The 18,014-nt window shown below is 44.4% G+C and overlaps 1 long non-coding RNA gene across 1 annotated transcript; it reads right to left on the reverse strand.

Moving 5' to 3' along the window:
• Positions 1-372: 372 nt before the first annotated feature.
• On the reverse strand, positions 373-2,834 carry LOC308486919. Its single transcript, XR_013991383.1, has 3 exons — positions 2,204-2,834; positions 1,276-1,357; positions 373-456 (listed from the first exon to the last, which is right to left on the reverse strand). It is a non-coding gene; the product is annotated as an uncharacterized lncRNA (long non-coding RNA).
• Between the last annotated feature and the right edge of the window lie 15,180 nt (positions 2,835-18,014).

The raw sequence follows: 18,014 nt of genomic DNA on the forward strand, positions 1-18,014 counted from the left end.
GTTTGGCTCCTTGCTTCCTGATCCTTGGACCCTTGGCTCCTTGACTCCTGGTTTCCTGACCCTCAGACCCTTGGATTCTTGACTCCCAGCTCTCTGACCCTCAGACTCTTGGCTTCCTTACTCCTGGCTTCTGGACTCCCATTCCTGCTCCCACCCCGCCATCTTCCCCCCGGTCCCAAAGTCCCCAGCCGGGATTTCGATTGCCCTTGAACCAGACCGTGACAGAAATGTCCAGCTGAGCAAAGCCAGCCTCCCTCCCTCGCCTGGAATCCCATGCTCTGGAGTCATGGCAGGGATGGGTGTAAAGACAGATAAGAATATGAGAAGAGACAAAGACCACTCTACATATGCAATGGTTTTTCAGGGTAAGCACTGGGACAAGGAATCTGGAGCCCCAGTGACCCCACAGGCATGCTTGAAATATGGTACCGTTTATATCTTGTGATTTCATTTTCCCTAAAAACAAACAAACAAATAAACAAAATGCAACCTTTTGAGCTGCTTGATTGTTAACATAGTAACGTTAAAGCACAAAATCAGCATCTTTTTTCTATTTGCATCTCACTTTGTGGGGATGCTAATCCTTCACCTCCTTTTGTAAACAAGCACTTGTCAATCTGTTGAAATAATTTCGGCCTGGTGAAATAATAAAGGGGGGAAACAACAGCAGCCCAGCAACCAGGAAGCCTTCCAGAGAGGCAGGCAGGAAGTTCATGGGAGCTTTAGTTAATCTTCAGAAAAGCAAGCTCCATGACTCCCTTGTCACTGGCTGCTCCTTTCATCTATTCTTTATAAGGAATCCATTGAACTTTAATTAATATATATTTTTTAAAAAAATCTGGGTTTCCTCAGATTTCAATGTGACTGACACCACGCTGCTTACTAAAAGCTGTACAAAGCACCAGGATGATGGATACAGTGCATGAAGCTTCTGGCAAGAGAGTCATAGCAAATGATCAGGACATTTTGCATTGAAAATGGTCCCCATATAAATGGTGGGGAACCACCGCCTCCCTGCTCTTTGACAACAACACCTCTTGCTGCTGCAGGTGTGCAGTGAGCCAGGCCTCCAATGCAAACCATGACTGGCCTAGGAGATGTTTCCGGAAATTATCCACATCATGCCCGATTACATCATCCAAGCTAGAGAAAGGGTGGGGAGCCTTTTCCAGACTGGGGGCCAAACTCCCTCACATATAACCTTCTGGGGGCCACAGGGTAGCAATGGGTGTGGCCAGGGGCCAGAGTAAGTGAGGCAACAGAAGTGAGTCTCACCTTCACCCAGTGGCTATGTGAAAGTCAGAGGTGTTGACATTCACACATCTTTCCAGCATCCATCAAGCCAAGGAAGGAGTATCTGCACAGTTCAAAGACACATTGCAGACAGGAAAAGGTAATAATAATAATAATAATAATAATAATAATAATAATAATAATTTTATTCCCCAGCCACTCTGGGCAGATTCCAACAAAATATTAAAATACAGTAATGCATCAAACACTAAAAGCTTCCCTAAACAGGGCTGCCTTTAGATGTCTTCTAAAAGTCTGGTAGTTGTTGTTCTCTTTGACATCTGGTGGGAAGGCGTTCCACAGGGCGGGTGCCACTACCGAGAAGGCCCTCTGCCTAGTTCCCTGTAACTTGGCTTCTCGCAGTGAGGGAACCGCCAGAAGGCCCTCGGCACTGGACCTCAGTGTCCGGGTAGAATGATGGGGGTGGAGATGCTCCTTCAGATATACTGGACCAAGGCCAGGTATAAAGGTAAAGGACCCCTGGATGGTTAAGTCCAGTCAAAGGTGACTACGGGGTGCAGCGCTCATCTCACTTCAGGCTGAGGGAGCCGGCATTTGTTCCCAGACAGCTTTCCAGGTCATGTGGCCAGCATAACTAAACCACTTCTGGTGCAACAGCACACAAGAAGAGGACAGAGGTGGGACAGTGGTGGAGTGCCATGGATAAAAGAGGTGGAGCCAGGATTAGGCATGTCTTGCATCTGTGCAATGCTGTTGCACTGAACTGGCAAAACAACCTCCAGATGTCATTGGATGCTGACCAAGGCAAGGATCCCTTCTGTGTGGCAATGTTGGGAGAAATCTACCAAGTGTGGCCTTGAGAGATAAGAGAAAGAGTACAAGGGCTGGAAGAAAGCAGGGTTCTCTTTACATTTCAAAAGAAAAGAAAAAAGCATCAATGGAATCCAACCTGCCCTGGCATCTTTGATGTCCACGGAACCCATAGATCCAAGCCACTTCCGCAAACTGACACTGGTTCCTGAGTCTCCCCCAAACCTGTTCCAACCATCCAGTACTTAGCATTGATAAAGGACAGCTGACAGATTGACAGGCCGTCATTAGAAAGCACTGCCCACTGCAGGCCAAACATTGGCACATTGGTTTGCTGCTTTCATCCAAGGAGCTCAAGCCAATGTCCATGGACTTGCCTTCTCCACTCATCCTCACAGCCACCCTGCGTGGTAGCAACTTTGTGGCTGATTGGAGATTTGGACCCCTGTCTCCTAGGTCCTGGTCCAACCCTCTCACTGCTACCCAAAGTGACTCTCAAATGTACAAATGTAGTGAGAAGATCTGAGCTTCAGCCGTGGGAAACAAATGGCCAGTTTCTGCAATCTCCTTTGGGCTCTTATGGCTTTAAAACTCACTATATAAAGCTTAATTGAATGATGGGGCCTTTGCTGTATCGGGTAAGCATTGGATCAAGGGCTTTATCCCTGCTATCGATTTCCACGGTGGTGTTCAAAACTCTTTGTGAAAGGATTAAATATTTTTGGGGGGGAGGTGACTTGCTTCTGTCCCTCTACACTCCTCTTGGCTGATTTAATCTCCATTCCAGAGGACAATTCCAGAACCTAGTGTAGTGCTTTATGACATCTCTGTGACAATCTAGGCTAGAGACAAGCACCAAATAAATAAGGATATGTAAGAAGATCTGTGGATTTTTAACATTATATAAGTGAGGGTTTCAGCCTCCCGATTGCTTAACAACACCAACATAATACCGCCTTCTTTATTCTAAATTAGAAAGCTGAAATGAAGGACGCTTAGGAGAAAACTAGAAGTGTGTTCCCATTCTGCTTGGAACATAGGAAGCTCCCTTATACTGTTGGTCCACCTAGTTCAATATTGCATGCACTGACTGCCAGCAGCTCTCCAGAGTTTTGATATGAGAGTCCATCCTAGTCCTGCCCGGAAGTGCCAGGGATTGAACCTGGGACCTCCTGCCTGCAAAGCAGAGGCTCTAAAACTGAGCTACAGAATTTGCCAAGTAGCAACACAAGAAGCTGCCTCATATTGAGTTACACCAATGGCCCATCGAGCTCTACAATAGCTTGGCTTGGTTCCCTAGTGCTTCAAGCAGGGAACAATGAACAATCAAAAATGAATTGTATGCTGAAGATGCTCCTCTTTACCCTAGCCTTTGACTCTCTCTGTGTGCGTACGTATCTGTCTATTCTCTTGACTATAAAGGTAAAGGGTAAAGGGACCCCTGACCATTAGGTCCAGTTGTGGCCGACTCTGGGGTTGCGGCGCTCATCTCGCTTTATTGGCCGAGGGAGCCGGCATACAGCTTCCGGGTCATGTGGCCAGCGTGACCAAGCCGCTTCTGGTGAACCAGAGCAGTGCACGGAAACACCGTTTACCTTCCCATGGGAGCGGTACCTATTTATCTACTTGCACGTTGATGTGCTTTCGAACTGCTAGGCTGGCAGGAAGAGCGACTAGTGGGGTGCCACAGGGTTCTGTCTTGGGCCTGGTCTTATTCAACATCTTTATCAACGACTTGGATGATGGACTCAAGGGCATCCTGATCAAATTTGCAGATGATACCAAACTGGGAGGGGTGGCTAACACCCCAGAGGACAGGATCACACTTCAAAACGACTTTGACAGATTAGAGAACTGGGCCAAAACAAACAAGATGAATTTGAACAGGGAGAAATGTAAAGTATTGCACTTGGGCAAAAAAAAATGAGAGGCACAAATACAAGATGGGGGACACTTGGCTTGAGAGCAGTACATGTGAAAAGGATCTAGGAGTCTTGGTTGACCACAAACTTGACATGAGCCAACAGTGTGACGCAGCAGCTAAAAAAGCCAATGCAATTCTGGGCTGCATCAATAGGAGTATAGCATCTAGATCAAGGGAAGTAATAGTGCCACTGTATTCTGCTCTGGTCAGACCTCACCTGGAGTACTGTGTCCAGTTCTGGGCACCACAGTTCAAGAAGGACACTGACAAACTGGAACGTGTCCAGAGGAGGGCAACCAAAATGGTCAAAGGCCTGGAAACGATGCCTTATGAGGAACGGCTAAGGGAGCTGGGCATGTTTAGCCTGGAGAAGAGGAGGTTAAGGGGTGATATGATAGCCATGTTCAAATATATAAAAGGATGTCACATAGAGGAGGGAGAAAGGTTGTTTTCTGCTGCTCCAGAGAAGTGGACACGGAGCAATGGATCCAAACTACAAGAAAGAAGATTCCACCTAAACATTAGGAAGAACTTCCTGACAGTAAGAGCTGTTCGACAGTGGAATTTACTGCCAAGGAGTGTGGTGGAGTCTCCTTCTTTGGAGGTCTTTAAGCAGAGGCTTGACAACCATATGTCAGGAGTGCTCTGATGGTGTTTCCTGCTTGGCAGGGGGTTTGACTCGATGGCCCTTGTGGTCTCTTCCAACTCTAGGATTCTAGGATTCTAGGATTCTAGGATTCTAGGATTCTAGGAGCAGGGACCCAGCAATGGGAGCTCACCCCATCGCGGGGATTTGAACCACTGACCTTCTGATCGGCAAGTCCTAGGCTCTGTGGTTTAACCCACAGCACCACCCACGTCCCTCCCTTGACTAGAGTTACTTAATTAATACATACATAAAAATAGCAGCCATGTAAATAAAGTTTTCTCCTACCACTAGCTATTTTTCTATGAAAGGTCTGTGGGGAGGATGTTTTCTTCGATCTAGTCTCCCTGAATGCCTAATTATTGCGGTTCTAGTCCTCTTTGTCAAAACTGAAGCTTATCTAACTTTACTTTGCGGGGAAATGGTTACTTTGGAAACTTTTTGCAGGTCCACACCATACATTTAAAGCTCGTGTCTCTCGCCTCCCCAGGAATCCTGGGAACTTTAGTCTCATAAGGATGCTTGGAACTGTAACTTTGTGAGTGGAAACTCCAGTTCCCTGGATTCTTGTGGGGGGAGCCATTTGTTTTAAATGTGCATCAGATGTGCTTTAAATGGTTAATAATAATAATAATAATAATAATAATAATAATAATAATAATTAAAATAAAATAAAATAATAAACAACTTTTATTTGTATCCCACCCTCCCGGCCCGAAACCAGGCTCAGGGCGGCTAACATCAAATATACAGTGGTACCTCAGGTTACAGATGCTTCAGGTTACAGACGCTTCAGGTTAGAGACTCTGCTAACCCAGAAATAGTACCTCGGGTTAAGAACTTTGCTTCAGGATGAGAACAGTTTCAGTGGGAGGCCCCATTAGCTAAAGTGGTACCTCAGGTTAAGAACAGTTTCGGGTTAAGAACGGACCTCCAGAACGAATTAAGTTCTTAACTCGAGGTACCACTGTATAACATTAGTATAAAATCAAATAGTAATAAAATTACCTCCTAAAAATGGTGTTAATCTGCCCTTAAATTTCCCCTCTTATCTTTTTATGTTAACAGAAGTAATGCTTCATTCTGTCACTAGATGTCACTGTTAGCAGCTAATCTTTTGCCTAAGGAGGACAGTGTCCTGAAATAGCAGATTTCTGTCATGAGGTGCTGCTGTTTGCTGTTTGGATTCAGCACGTAAGGATTCCTTCTGTGTTCTGATAAAAGAAGAGGAAGTCTCCTTTCCTCATGACTCAAAGTGTGCTGAAAGGAGCTGCTAGGCTGCAGCTGTAGGCCCACATTAGCATGGACATCTGAGACAGGGAACCTTTCAAAGATCTACACATGAAGGTTCCCTGGGTCCTGGAGCTCTGGCTGAGAAGGCACCCGTTTCTCAGATATGGATGCTGTTGTGTGACAGCGAAGGAGGGGCCAGAGACACAGCCCCACTGTGATGGCCTGGGACTCGGGCTCAGACTCAGAACCAGAGGAGACTCAGTCTGCACCAGATCCTTTGCCTCAGGCATCACTTGAACCAAGTCTGGGGCCTGATCCTGAAGAGTCCCAGTCTGCACAGGTTCCCCTGCAATAAACACCAGCTGGGCCGAGTCAGGGGCCTGAGCCTGCCCTGGCTCCAGATGCAGGGATTACCTCATTGCCTTCAGCTGGGCCATCACTTACAGCTGCTCCACTACCAGTTGGGTCAGGAGAGGCTGAGGTGGCCCCTGGGTCTAGTAACCCACCGACGTCTCCCGAGCTGCAGAGACTAAGGTCTGAGAGAAGGCGAGACCTGAGTACTCGCAGGAGTAGTGCTCGCCTTCGGGCAAAACAGGGAGGTGAGTCGCCGGGGGATCAGGACCGGCCGCTACCCCGACAAAGATAAAAGGCTGTCGGACCCCGCCCCAGGTTGTGAGAGCAACGTTGCTGTTTGCTAGATCCTGCCTGAGATCCTGTACCTGTCCTTGCCTGGTTTCCTGCCTCGTGTCCTGCCTTGACCCTGTCGGACTGACTCCCAGCGGAACCTTTGGATTCTGGACTGCATTTCATGGGTTACCCCCGGGCCCAGCACAACCACAGCCCCTTTCTACAAACTTGCCCCTTCATGTAATCAATGATACACATGAAGGGGGGAGATGTGTGTGCATCACGAGAGAAGCTACCCACAGTGGATGCATAATTAAGAGCAGAAACCGTAGATCTAAGCTCCCAACCCCAGCTGGACAAACCGCATGACCATCGCCCATGCATATGGACTGAGGAAGCTCACTCTTACAAGAGAGTTCCCAGAATCACAGCCTCCTGTTTCTTGTTTTTGTTCCCCCGTCTTTTGTCTTTGGAGATTTCTCTCTTGGCAAGCCTGACACCCGATGTCAATGCTTTAATTTCATTCCCAGTCCTGTCTGAGCCTTGCGGATTACTGAAGGCTCCCCTCCATCCGACGTGTGTGTCATCGAGTGCCACTGTAGTATGGAACCAATACAAATTATTACTTTTTTTTTTTTAAGATCAATACTTCATTGTCTCTTTTCTGGGAGCCTCGCGGAGAGCTTCGCCTTTATATGTGTCGGAAGACACCAAGCATTTATATGGAAGCTGGCAAACGGTTTGGAGTGCCTTTTGGCAGGAGACGAAACAGCTGGTCCCATCAAAGTGATTGCATTCTTGGGCATTAAATTAGATTTGGAGAGAATGTAATGAAGCCTGCCTGGGGATAAATTTTATAATCCTAGTGGGTCCGTAACTCCAATATGTCAAGCCGGTAAGGTGTGCTTAAAGGAGTCCTGTTGACTTCAGCCACTTATCACTTGAACTTTGGAGGTAGAGATAGAGTCATTGAGGTAAGATGGATAATTCCATTCTGACTTTGGCTTCTCCGCGCTACAGAAACTATTGGTATAATGCTGAGTAATTAGTCACCTCCCTTTTTCGCCACTGGGTACAATTTTGTCGAATCTCCGTACTTCCATTAAATAGCAGATCAAGTCAACACAGCCAATGCCCAAATGAATTATTTATCAGTCTGCAATTGGCCAAGCACCACTTTTCTGGGATGCATTTTCAAGAGTTATATAGCGGAGTGGCATGTAGTGCAATAGAAAACAAAGGGAATTCGAGAATGTGTGAGTGGGCACCTTTCCCCAAAAAAAGATGCACAGAGAGAAAGATGGAAGCTGATTAGAATTTGCATCAAATCTCTCCTCCAGTATAATTCAAAGAAAATTTGGGCATCCTGCTAAATAAAGAAACATCTCTAGAAGCTTTCTGTTACAAACAGTTGAAAACCTTATTAATACTGAGATATGTGTGGGACGTGGGTGGCGCTGTGGTCTAAACCACAGAGCCTAGGACTTGCCGAATGGAAGGTTGGTGGTTTGAATCCCCGCAACGGGGTGAGCTCCCGTTGCTCGGTCCCTGCTCCTGCCCACCAAGCAGTTCAAGAGCACATCAAAGTGCAAGTAGATAAATAGGTACCGCTCCGGCGGGAAGGTAAATGGCATTTCTGTGCCCTGCTCTGGTTCGCCAGAAGCAGCTTAGTCATGCTGTCTGTGGACAAACGCCAGCTCCCTCGGCCTATAGAGCGAGATGAGTGCACAACCCCAGAGTCATCCGTGACTGGACCTAATGGTCAGGGGTACCTTTACCTTTTTTACCTGAAATATTATCTCACCCCATATACACTCAGTTGATCACTGCAGATAATCACGTCCTACTAGGACCTTTCAAGAGGTCTGTTCCATACAAAGGAATTTAGCCTTTAGAGTTGTGGCACTTACCTGTTAAATTATTGGTTCGTTTTGGTCTCTGTTGCCTTTTGCAAGCATGCTGAAGATGTTATTCTTTCAACAAGGCTTTTAATATCAGGTTTTTTCCCTCAACCTCTGCATTGCAATTGTTTCAAGATGTTTTTATTGTTTTATTGCTTGTGTGTTTACCTTTGGAAGGATGGGTGGGATTAGGACGAAGAAGAATAAGATGGTGTCTTCCCCAGTCTTTGGGTGTTTTGTCCAGTCAGCAGTAAACTTTAGAACACAAGCATTTGAAAAGCCAGCTTTCATGAACTGGAAGGACAATGGGGAGGAGGAAAACAATCCCAGTGAGGGGTGCAGCTATGACTGGGACCCACCAGGGCAAGCTGGGGATGGGGAAGGAGAGGTTGGGGTTGCAAGAGGATACACACTGGATGACAGAGGACCCCTCATCAAAACCAGAGAGGCTCTTATCTTCAGGACCAAGGCAAGCTCTGAGGCAGAGGGAGCAATGAGAGGTACTGCCTGGGAAGCTGAGGCAGGCAAGGAACCACAGCCTAGGTATGGCTCATTAGCTCTGGGAGAAGGTGTGTGATTCCTCAGCTGGAGAAGGCTCAGAACAGGTGAGGGTCATCTGCCTCGTCAAGCCCAGATGCTCCAATCAACATGCAAGGTATAAAAGGGGAGCAGAACTGAAGTGGAGCTCTGCTTGGATGTGCCAGCACCTTTATGGGACTGTGCTTTGGGTTTGACTCTGGACTGTGTTCCGTGGCTCCTAGACTTTGGACTTGGCTTTCTTGAATTGACATTGGACTGCGTTTCCTGATTGTTGGACTTTGGACTCTGCTTATGTGGCTTAATCCCCGGAACATGTTGAACTTTGGACTTGACATACGTTATATGCCAGCAGGACTTTCTACCAGGTAGGCTGGGAATTCTGGACACCAGTGTGCAGTGCTGGATGAATTAATCAAAGCATCAGATTCTGCTGAAGTTTTGTTTGTTTGATTTCTTTCGTCGTCAACCTTTCTTACTGCAAATGGGTAGGAGGATGTACTTACAGGACAATTGCATGTTGGAGTCTAACTCCAGTATGGCAGCAGAGGAAACCTCAAGATGTGTAATAACCTACAGTTATTAAACTGGTCATTTTTTCTAGAGCAGGGTGTGATGACCTTACTTTTCATTCATTCAGTTAAAAAATATATTCAGGCTGCCTGTGGGCAAAATTACCAGGGGGGCGTACAACAAGGATGATGAAACACTAATATAAAATACAGAATTGTATTTAGAGAGGGGAAGAGGCAAAGCAGGCCAACAGTATTAAAAAGAACAAAAGCAAAAGTGTAGCAAATATGCTAAAAACTTCATGTTTTAAATTGATTTGACCTGTCAAAAGCAAAGGTTAGGAAAGATGTCTTCATCTGGCAACAGAATGGCATCAAGCCTGGGGGAGATGGGGTCTAGTGTGCTGCAAAGGTACTAAAAGGTAAAGATAAAGGACCCCTGACAATTAAGTCCAGTCATGAATGACTGTGGGGTTGCGGCGCTCATTTCGCTTTACTGGCCCGAGGGAGCCAATGTTTGTCCTCAGACAGTTTTTCCAGGTCATGTGAGCAGCATGACTAAGCCACTTCTGGTGAAACCAGAGCAGGGCACAGAAACACAGTTTACCTTCCCGCTGGAGCGGTACCTATTTATCTACTTGCACTTTGACGTGCTTTCGAACTGCTAGGTTGGCAGGAGCTGGGACCGAACAACAGGAGCTCACCCTGTTGCGGGGATTCGAACCGCTGACCTTCCAATTGGCAAGCCCAAGGCTCAGTAGTTTACACCACAGCGCCACCCACATCCCATGAAGGTACTAGTATGCATCAATCAATCAATCAATCAATTATAGAAAGATTCCCATGAGTCCAAAGTGCCCACTCAGAGAGGAGGGTGCCCACTGTGTCTCTGATGAGTCTCTACCCTCGGTTGATCTCCTTCCAATCAGTCTCCACTGGAATTTGAACAGTTTGTTTCCGGGCAGTGACTCATTGTTAAGAAACATAGAATACTTTCAAAAGCATTTGAAGAATAATGGAAAAGCACTTCATTAGCAATTAGCTGCTTCACTTTAACAAGCATTTTAAGAGTCATCATTAGCAGGGGGAAACCATTATGGCTTTATAATTGACAGGCGCAAATGGCAGGCTCAGAGCTGTTGGAGGGGAATTAACATTTGGGGGGCTAATCCATTGTTTGTTCATTTCTTGCAAGCTTCCGTAGCTCATAAGTAGAGGTGCTGAGAGAATTACCTGTCTACACTGATCTGGAAAAATGGATTTCTTCATATGCCACTACATAACAGATGAATATTGTCCACAGGAATGTAGTAGGAGAACAGGAGGAGAAAGGAAACGAATTCCTTCTCCAATCTGCTCTGCGTGGTGTACACTGGATGCAGAGAAGTGGGAGGCAATCAGTGTACAAAATGTACTCTACATAACTTGCAAAAAGTCAAAAGTTCAATAGAGCTTATGGAAGAGTATTCATTGGCACAGACTCTGAATGATTGCAAAATTCCTGACTGCATGGGCAGAGCATACATATAGGATCTGAAAACATAGCTAAAGGCAGAGAGCAGTGGATGTGATGTGGGTGATCCAGCTGGCTCTTCCATGCAAATTCAGTGCACACATTCATAGTGTGTTTACAAAGCTAATGTTTCTGAATGAGAGATTTGTGGTAGGTATTAATGCAATGTCTTTGCAGAAGTGTCCATCTCCCCTGCAATGCCATCCTATAGATGTGGCATTGAAACTTGCTTGTGTTGGTATGACCCTGCATTTTCAATTGGACTATCTGTAACTTTGGCAGACAGTCACAGTTCATGTAGTCCTATTGGTAAATTTTATTCAGTGCCATTATGCCCACAGGAAGTGGCTCCTATCTGCATTTTAATACTGAAATAGCAAGCATGCAGTTGAAATGGAGATTAGTTTAATGAAGTTGTACTGCATGTCTTTACATCAATAGTTCTCTGCATTATAAATAGGGCATTCAATGAATACAAATTCTGTCTATTTACCCTTGTATGAGCTGAGCAATTAGTACGAGAGTATTAAGAAAAAGCACCATTTCACGCATTTCATTTCATTTTGCAATTAGACGGAAGCCACGTTTCAGTGATGTGGGTGATATCCAACTCTGTTTTCTAATTTTGCTTTTGTGTTTGCTTTGGAAACTGAGACTTAAGAATGACAGTCACAAAGTCTGCTTTTGTTTTTTTTAAAAAAAAAGATTGGTGCCCACGACACACTCCAGTGAGGAACCCAATCTTTTACATTGGAATAAAGGCTGTAGAGGTCATGAAACATACACATGTATTTGTTGTTGTTTAGTCATTTAGTCATGTCCTACTCTTCGTGACCCCATGGACCAGAGCACGCCAGGCACTCCTGTCTTCCACAGTTTGGTCAAACTCATGTTTGTAGCTTCGAGAACACTGTCCAACCATCTCGTCCTCTGTCGTCCCCTTCTCCTCAATCTTTCCCAACATCAGGGTCTTTTCCAGGGAGTCTTCTCTTCTCATGAGGTGGCCAAAGTATTGGAGCCTCAGCTTCAGGATCTGTCCTTCCAGTGAGCACTCAGGGCTGATTTCCTTAAGAATGGATAGGTTTGATCTTCTTGCACTCCATGGGACTCTCAAGAGTCTCCTCCAGCACCAACATGGCATGCTCTACTACAAATACACACACACACACACACACGCACGCACACATGCAACTGTGATAAATCTACCCTGTGAATTGTCATTTAGTGGGACTGTTCATAATTCTGTAAGAGATCCCTACATCCTCCCTATCTACACACACAATTGCAAGGTACCTAGAAATCACTGGAAAGAAGTAACCAGCTCAGGTCTGTATTGTAGATAGGTGATGATGGTGAAGATTTTATCGCCCCTTTCCTCCAAGATGCTCCGAGTGCCCCCATGATTCTTCCCACAGTGTGTTAAGATTTATCCGTACTTTGCAAGCGTTGTTCTGCCCTGCGTTTCAATTACTTTTCATCTGCAATTGCAATGATTTAAAGAAAGGCGTTTAATGATCAGGGACTGGGAACAGAAGCGAAGATAACTCCCTTCCCTTCAGCTTATTAGGCAGAAGTTCTCACATTCACCCAAGTTTTATACGTCTTATTAACTTTCACCATGTCCACTTACCTCCTATTATATGGGCAACATATAAAATCCCCCATGGGCTGCTATGTCTGTACCTTTCAGAGGATTTACTGATTTACGTATTTTATAAAATTTCTATACCGTCGTTCGTTCAAGGATCACAGGGCAGTTTACAATATAAAAACACAAAAAACGTAGTAACAGATAAAAACAATTAACCCCTCCCCGATACACCCAATTTAAAAAGGAAATGGGTTGTTTAATTAGCCGGCAGCTTAGGAGAAGAGGAATGTTTTTGCCTGGTATCTAAAGATATGCAATGAAGGTGCCCGGCAAACTTCCCTGGGGAGAGCATTCCACAAGCAGGGAGCCACAGCAGAAAAGGCCCATTCTTGTGTTGCCACCCTCTAGAATTGTCATGGAGTAGGCACATAAAGAAGGGCATCAGATGATAATTGCAGGGTCTGGATCAGTTCACATGGGTGTAGTATCTCGGCTATACAGTGGTGCCTCGCAAGACGAAATTAATTCGTTCCACGAGTTTTGTCGTCTTGCGATTTTTTTCGTCTTGCGAAGCATGGTGTCGGGAAAGTTTTGGAAAAGCTTCAAAAATCACCGAAGTCTTTAAAAACCTCAAAAAAGGCTACCACACCGCGTTCTATGAGTTGTTCCTCGAAGTCAAGTCACAACTGTATTAACGGTGTTAAGAAAAAGGAAACAAACTTGCAAGACGTTTCCGTCTTGCGAAGCAAGCCCATAGGGAAAATCGTCTTGCGAAGCAGCTCAAAAAACAAAAGACCCTTTCGTCTAGCGAGTTTTTTGTCTTGCGAGGCATTCGTCTTGCGAGGTACCACTGTATTATATGCAGTATCAGAGGTGGTACATCTGTGAACACCAGTTTGGGGTGAGGGGTGGTGAGCAGGAGAGTGCTGTTGGATTCCTGACCTCTTTGCGGGCTTCCCATAGGCATCTGGTTGGCCACTATGGAAACAGAATCCTAATAATAATAATAATAATAATAATAATAATAATAATTTATTATTTGTACCCAGCCCATCTGGCTGGGTTTCCCCAGCCACTCTCGGCAGCTTCCAACAAAGATTAAAAATACAGGCCTTTGATCAGGGTTCAGTCTGACTCATTTTCTCCTTGTATGAGAACAAGCACGAAGGAGCTTCCCAGCCCACTTACAGGTGCTTATAATATCAGTGGAAACAGTTCGTAACCACCTTCAATTTTAACCTGAAGTTTACCACTTGTCCAGTTTTAATTTTAATTTGTTTGAATTAATTGTGGGGTGTATCTTAATTTATTGATCGCTTGTTTTTATGCAATGTCTTACTTGTATGATGTTAGCTGCTCTGAGCCCGGCTTTGGCCAGGGAGGGTGGGATATAAATTGTTGTTGTTGTTGTTTTGTTGTTGTTGTTGGAATCTCCTTTCTTGTAACTTGAATCCATCGGTTTGAATGCAACCCTCTGGAGTAGCAGAAAACAAACTTGCCCCATCTTCCATGTGACAGCACTTCATGTATTTAGAGAAAGCTCTCAAATGACCTCTGTCCTCTCTTCTCAAGGCTAATCAGGGTTTAGGCAGGGTTATTGTAAGTCTAAGAATCGTCTCTGAGTCCCTTGTAAGAATGACAGTACAGTGGTGCCTCGCAAGACGAAATTAATCCGTTCCGCGAGTCTCTTCGTCTAGCGGTTTTTTCGTCTTGCGAAGCAACCCTATTAGCGGATTAGCGCTATTAGCGGTTTAGCGGTTTAGCGGCTATTAAAGGCTTAGCGGCTTAGAAAAAGGGGGGGGGAGTGAAAAAAATCGCAAGACTCGCACGACTTTTTCGTTTTGCGAAGCAAGCCCATAGGGAAATTCGTCTTGCGAAGCGCATCGAAAAACGGAAAACCCTTTCGTCTAGCGGGTTTTTCGTCTTGCGAGGCATTCGTCTTGCGGGGCACCACTGTATACAAATGTAACCCAGACTGATATTCACTCAAAAAACAGGAAATTAACTGGGCAGTTGTTTTCTCTGGAGTACTTCTTAAGATAACTTACAATGCATTTCTCAACTCACCGAACCTGTATTAACTGTGGGGGGTGGGGATGTTGTTCTTGTTGACAACATTTGTGTTGCAATGACTCCGAGCCAGCTGCCTACGGAAAGCAAAATCAAGTCATGTTTGGGGAAAGACAGCTCTCATCATCTGCTGGGCTTGCATCCACTAATCAGAAATTAAAATTTCATGCCACAAACAAAACTCCCAAACAACCACAATCATAACAAGGAAATAAAATCCGCTAATGATTTGTAATCTCAGGGAAGCGAGAGACTTGCGGTCCCATCATGTTTAATTTTTTGCTGCATTTGTGTTTGTTTGCATGGTGCTTGTCAGTAGCAGCTTGGCAGGTAGCAAGAGGGTCAGGATGGAAGAATGCAGCTTAAATTCACAGCAAATTCAAATTACCAAGTGTCTCCCCCACCAAATGTATAGCCTTCCCCTCCCCCCAACACTACTCTGCGACAAACTGTAAAGATTACGGCACATGATAATTTAAGAACCTTTCCTTCTCCCTTCTTTTCCTTCTCTCTCTTTTTGTCTTCCACTAGGATAATTGAAAGAGAAATCTGTGAAAGCAACGTCCCTTGAAGTGAGTTGTTGTTGCTGCTGCTTTGCGCAGGTAAGAGGAAATTTAATTTTTCTCCTGCTTAATCTCTGTGTATTCTTTTCCTTCTTTGGAATGGCAAGCTTTTGTATCTGCAATGTGTTTGCTGAAGTGTAATTCCCTGCGGCGGTGTGTGCATGTGTGTGTGTGTGTGTGTGTGTGATGTGTTTGGAGGTGGGAGGGTTTAAGATGTAACGAAAAGGTGTAATTGTGTGATATGACCTTTTCTTCTTACTTAAAACTGGAAATAACAGCATACATGGCTGTCTCAGGGGTGTTTTATCTCAGCAAATTCTCTGCTCTCCCACCAGAAGTCATACTGTGACAACCCCAGTATCATAAGGGGACTCCATTGGCTGATTTTCGCAAACCTGTTGCACTGGATACTTAAACTGATGTCTTGACTTTTTAAAACTTTAAGCTTCATTATTTGGGAAGCAAAGAGAAGGAAATTAACATCTTCTGTTCTGGTCTGAATTTCCACTCTTGTCTAGGAAGATTTCTTGCGGAGCTACTCAAACTTTCAGCCGAGAGACTTTAGTATTTTTTCCCATCTCGACTTCGGTGTACAATGTTGGTGGTCAATGCTAAATGAAATCTTTCTCATAGGTTACTTCAGCCTTTGTTTGAAATAAGAATGAAAGTGCATACATGCTGTTTGGATTAATTTTGCATTGTGTGGAAAACTTTTGCATGAGTTTTGGTTTTGGTGCTGAGGTGATGTGTTTTGAGATGAGTTTCAACCACTGAAATAGATTTGTTTTTAGCTTGAGGGTAGGGAATGTAGTCATTTCACGGTGCCCATGTTCGAATTAATTTTGTTCCTATTAGTGCATTCCTTTTGGAAGCCACTTATTTATACTGTGTCATAAGATCTGAAATGTACCCTCCGTACATTAGCTTAGCATTGGCACATAACAGATTTGTAAAACTTTCAGTTGATTAAACTTTGACAATTTCTTATTGTAAAGAACTACGGTATATCCCTTTCTACTTTCCTGTTTTCATTTACAAAGTATGGGAGCACTTTTTTCTTCTTCAAAATTTGTCAGTTAACCTCCAAGGATAGCCTGAGGTAAATTTGTGACAGAGGTAGACAACTGAAATGGTAGCCACTGTGGTAGAACAACAACATGGAAATAATAGCTGACAGTTTCCCACCTTTAGCAAAAGATCACAAAAAGTTTTGTCACCTGGGAAAAAAACATTTGTCTCGGCCTCAAAGTTGGGCCTGGCTTGGCTTCTGTAAGTGACCAAACATCCGACCACATGAATTCTCTACTTAAATAAACATGGCGAGGCCTCTATGCTCGATTAGATATGGCAGCCATTTTGACCATTGCATTAGATATGGTGGCCATTTTGACTTCCAGCAGCTTCCATTGGTATTAGATACTGCTGTTGGTTTGGGATTCAGCTGCACACAATGGAAACACATTTCCCTGTTTCCCTCAACAAGTGAAATATGCCTGATTCTTGTGACAATTCCTCGTGAGTAGTCACAAAATATTCAAGGAGGGAGCTTGGCTTGCACTTGGAAATTCTCCTCAGAGTACACCTGCGGTGTTCACCTGGCTCTCCTTACACTTTATGGTCTTCTTCCTTTACTGGAGCAATGCCTATGGATGACTTCACAAGTATCATTATATAGATGATTTTTATTTATTATCCAATTTATAATATACGTTCACATCATAACACTCCACTTTACATCCCTGGCTCTTTAGAGCCTGTCAACTTCCTTCCCTCCTGCCTCATGGCTTTCAAAATAAACCTTTATATCATTGCATTTTGTACATTTTCTGATTCTAATTACACACATTACCAAATAACTCAAAATTTAAATATATATAGAAAGGTAGAAAATTTCTCATTACAAGTCTTCAGACAACCCTGGTAGTGGTGTTAGTTGCTTACAATAATCTTTCAGATATCGTATAAATTTATTCAGATATCGTATAAATTTATATAAATTTTGGAATACTGTACTTGATCGTGCTGGTTTCGGATTTTTCCTGTCAGCTTCGCCAATTCTGCAAAGTCCACCATCTTCATCTGCCACTCTTCTTTCGTTGGTACTTCTTGTTGTTTCCATTTGGGGACTAAAAGAGTTCTTGCTGCAGTTGTTGCATACATGAAGTCTTTCATCTTCCCTTGGTTTCTCTTCACCCACTATTCCCAATAAAAAGGCTTCTGGTTTTTTAACAAAAGTATTTTTAAACATTTTCTTTAACTCATTATGTACCATTTCCCAGAAAGCCTTTACATCTTTGCAAGTCCACCACATGTGGTAGAAGATACCTTCCTTCACAAGTTTCAACTAGTTTCCTCAAAGATCTGCCATTAGCTCAGCTTCTCCACATGGGTTCAGGAAAAATGAGTGGCAAGACCACACACCAGAACAACTACCTCGGTGGTGGAAGCAATAGGGCGAGCAGAGTGCCGCCTCTTGCATTTGCGCTTTGAGGACCCCAGGTCACCCCCATAAATAAATTCACACAGAAACATATTTTAGTTTAAAGGTTGATGGGCAAAATTTAGGCCACAACTTTATTGATTACACAATGTGAGCGGTATTGGCTTAGGCATTGGCAAGACTATAACTGACTCCTGCCCTCCCAGCAGGAAGTCTGAAAGGGTAAACACCAAACGAGGGAGCTACATCGATGCAAATCAGTGGAAGCTCACCCCAGGGTTCCTGTGGTCCTGGCATGGCCCTAGCCACTCAAGCGGACTTTGGACGATATCCAGGACCCCCAGATTCCTTTATTGGAATACCTTTTCCATGGAGGGGCTGGATTGGCTAGCT

This window comes from Podarcis pityusensis (genome assembly GCF_964106645.2).
Source record: "Podarcis pityusensis genome assembly, chromosome: 10".
NCBI classification, from domain to species: Eukaryota; Metazoa; Chordata; class Lepidosauria; order Squamata; family Lacertidae; genus Podarcis; species Podarcis pityusensis.